We start from the raw sequence: 3742 nt of genomic DNA on the forward strand, positions 1-3742 counted from the left end.
ACACACGCTCTGCTTGTATCCCAGGCACAAACAGGACCAACCCACTACCCTCTTGTCACGTTCTAGGACTTTTGATGAAGATGCGCCACATATGTCACCCCTTCTGGACTGGGGCAGGCCTCATCCACCAACCATGGGCCCCCTAGCTTTTCATAATAGGCTGGGCCCATCTCTTGGGCCTGGGCCAGACAGAGGCCGCGTCACATTTCACATTGCCTACTTCGTACCGCGGCGGCGCACCCACCTCTTGAATCGCGCATACGACCGAATTTTTTACTATTTGGCCCTTTTTTCGAAAGTTTCTCTCAAATAGACCCCTGGCGGAAATAATTCCAGAAATGGACCCTTGGCTCGGCGCCACGATCACTGGCACCGAGGTCCTGGGCACGGGGAAATAGCCTGCCAGGGGCTCGGCGCCAGAGTGACTGGCGCCGAGACACCTGCATTTAACCCAGCCTACACTTCTTCTCCGAGCGTTCTTCCTCTTATTTCTCCTCCGTCTCGGGTTTTTTTCTCGCCACTTCACCCTACCTCACAATCACCGGCAACTTAGAATTTTGGCATCTCACGGTAAAACTAGGGTGTTAGGTTAAATTTAGGGTAAACCTCTCTCTTATTTGGATATTAGATTATTCTATAGAGCTTAAGAAAATACATGGAGGGTGAACTTAACATTTAGTACATGGCCAAGTTAAACATATAAAAGGATTCATGCAACCACATTTCACTAAAACATTAGGACATGAGCATTAACCTGATACTCATACATGGTCCTGAGCATTATGCTCATGCATTAAGCTGATACACAACCCATAATAGAACCTGAGTAGGTTTTCAGTACCAACATGGATCCTACTAACTACAACTACAACTACACCAAGGCTAACACCACATTGACTTACATGATCCAAGGCATCCAGGAAGCAGCCACTAATCCTACACAAACAAATAGAGCACCAAACAAGAACTTCCTCTCCTTCTCTAATGTCCCTATCCTCACCTCTATCTCAACTCTAGATTTAGCTCCCAACTGCAATTCAGCTTGCATAATGGTCACATCTGTCCTGGCTGCAACAAACATGGCACCTCTGTCTTCATTGTACCTGACAGCGCCTTCCAGCTCAAGTTGTAGTCTTTGATTCTCCCTTGTTGTGCCTTCCAGCTGAAGCTGCAGTCTTTGATTCTCCCTTGTTGCACCTTCCAAGAGTCTTGCAGTCTCCATTCTTGCATCTTCCAAACTCTATTCAGCTACTCCAGTTGCACGCTTCTAGTACTTCACTGCATCTCGCAAATCAAGCAGAAGTTGCTTCTTGAAGCTACTGTTTGGCGGATCCACCCAATTATAAAAGTCGCAACCACCATCCTATGAAACAAACCAATAACCAACAAATCAGAGACATAATCAATCATTGATGCATCTACAGACTATGAATCACGAAGAGAACAACTTACACGAGCCCGTGCACACTTTAGATACAGCAATCCTAGGTTCAAATCACTCTAAGATATGAACCTAGCAGCTTTTGCACCGCATTTGCATAGCACAGCTGGGGTATACTCTAGTGGTCCTTCACGATAGGGGATGGGTGAGGACGAATCGCCATGGCGACGCCATCGCGACTCTTGGGTCCCCAAACTTTGGCTGGATCCGCTTGAGGTCGCCATAGATGACTACGAAGGCGGCAGCGGAGGACTCCTTGGCGGAGGGGAGACTACGAACATGGAGGCACCGGAGGAGAGGATGCGGTAGCGGCTACAGCGATGGAGGCGGTGGCGGCGTCTAGGGTTCAGGGGAGAGGAACTGAGAGGGAGAGAGAGTTGACCGGGGTGGCTCATGTTTTTGACACACGCGGTGATCCAGCGTGTCCATCAACGTTAGCATGGCCACTCAAAATCGGGAACACGTCACCGCAAACCACCTCAAACATGCCGAGGGGCTTAAATTGATTGGGTTTGAAAGTTCCGGTGCCCAGATCAGACGGTTTTGTACTTGGGGGTAAAAATTAGACCGACATGAGAGTTGAGGGGCCAAAAGTGGACTTAATCCTTTTCATATTGACCATGTCCATCCAATCGTTATGTGTAGATAAAATCGCTCTGGTGGTGATGTAGTCTTTGTCCGCCATGTTTGCATTTAGATCTAGAAAGATGATGCCGATCAATCTATGAAGATCTTTCTCGGCATCGCTAGAGTATAGGACACAGATCTCGTCTGGAATACGTACATTGCCATCTCCGTTAACCTCTTCCGTTCCACCACCAATGCGCAACAGATAATCGGCAAACCATGGGTCACTCTGAGGCCTCATGTTGTGGACGAGCTTTAGGTGGCGCATGGATTCCCAATGATACGACTTTCGTAGAGAAGCCCCGACTATTTGAGCCCTGGATCCTTTTCGCACAACAGGAAGGACCTGTCTAAAATCCCCACCAAGGACAATAGTCTTCCCACCAAACGGTAGGTCTAACCAGCCCATTATATCTCGTAGGCTGTTGTCTAGTGCTTCCACATTTTGCCCCTTTGTCATAGGTACCTCGTCCCAAATTATGAGAGCTACTTGATGCAGCAACTTGGTAGTACCACTCTATTTCATGAAGCTACAGCAACCACCCTCTTCAAGAGTGAGGGGTATCTTGAAACACGAGTGGGCCGTCCTCCCGCCTGGCATTATGGATGCTGCGACTCCAGATGTAGCTGTAGCCACATCAAGCTTGTCCTAGCTACATAGTTTTGCAAGAAGTGCCCTATACAAAAAGGTCTTTCTCGTCCTGCTAGGTCCATCCACAAAGAACAACCCACCTTGTTTGCGGTAGACAGCGGCCATTATCTCATCATAGGTAGACCTTTGCTCGGCGTTGAGTGAGTCACACAATAGCACATCTTCGGGATTCTGCTCGACGCTAGCTTCCTCAAATATCTCACGAGGAATATGGCTGGCATTGTCGTATGAGTGATCAACATCTGAAAGAGGAAATGACCTTATGTCCTTCCCCATAGACTACAGCAAGTTTCTAATGTCTATCAAAACCATCTGTTGCACTAGATCCGGGGATGGATTGTTGTGGCTGTAGTCCTCTAACATTGCATCATAGTGTTTTTTCCACAACCCCATCACATCATTCGGCTCGTAGAATACCAATATTGTTACAAATAGCCTTCATAGAGAGGAAGGCATCTGGAATAAAGTAGCTTCAGTTAGACATTCATCTAGTGTATTGTCTTCTTCGATTAGACCCCTCCTTTCCATAGCTTCATGAAATGAAGGTGTTCGTATGAGGTAGCACCAGCAACATTGTTTAAGAGAACACGAAGATAGTAGCGTTCTCACTCAACAAGATGAGCCGAGATGACTCTACCAACTTGGAAAACAGAGTTTTTTTTCTTTTTTGCCAGAATTTACCATCAGACTGCCAGGTAAAATGCTCCGAGAAGTCCTGATACAAGATTCTGTGGGCTTCCTCATGCAGCCTTTTTACATCGACGTATGCTGCCAGCATTGACTCTTCTACACCTGGCCTATTAACGATCCGTTCAACCTTGTCCCATTTATGAATTGCCACCATGTGCATGTCGGGTAGATGAAGCTACAACTGCTGTATCGGTGGATGGTTCTTGCTCAAGCCAAAGCCATATATCCTCCATAGTGCTTCTGGAGGCATCACCCACTAGGCGTCTCTATACTGCTTGATCTCATCAATGTTCCCTTTCTCGTCTATTTTGTCAGTCTCCCTCATCACCACT

The 3742-nt window shown here is 47.2% G+C and overlaps 1 pseudogene; it reads right to left on the reverse strand.

Moving 5' to 3' along the window:
- Positions 1-761: 761 nt before the first annotated feature.
- LOC136525665 (uncharacterized) lies at positions 762-1665 on the reverse strand (annotated as a pseudogene).
- Positions 1666-3742: the final 2077 nt, after the last annotated feature.

This window comes from Miscanthus floridulus, chromosome 19 (genome assembly GCF_019320115.1).
Source record: "Miscanthus floridulus cultivar M001 chromosome 19, ASM1932011v1, whole genome shotgun sequence".
NCBI lineage: Eukaryota > Viridiplantae > Streptophyta > Magnoliopsida > Poales > Poaceae > Miscanthus > Miscanthus floridulus.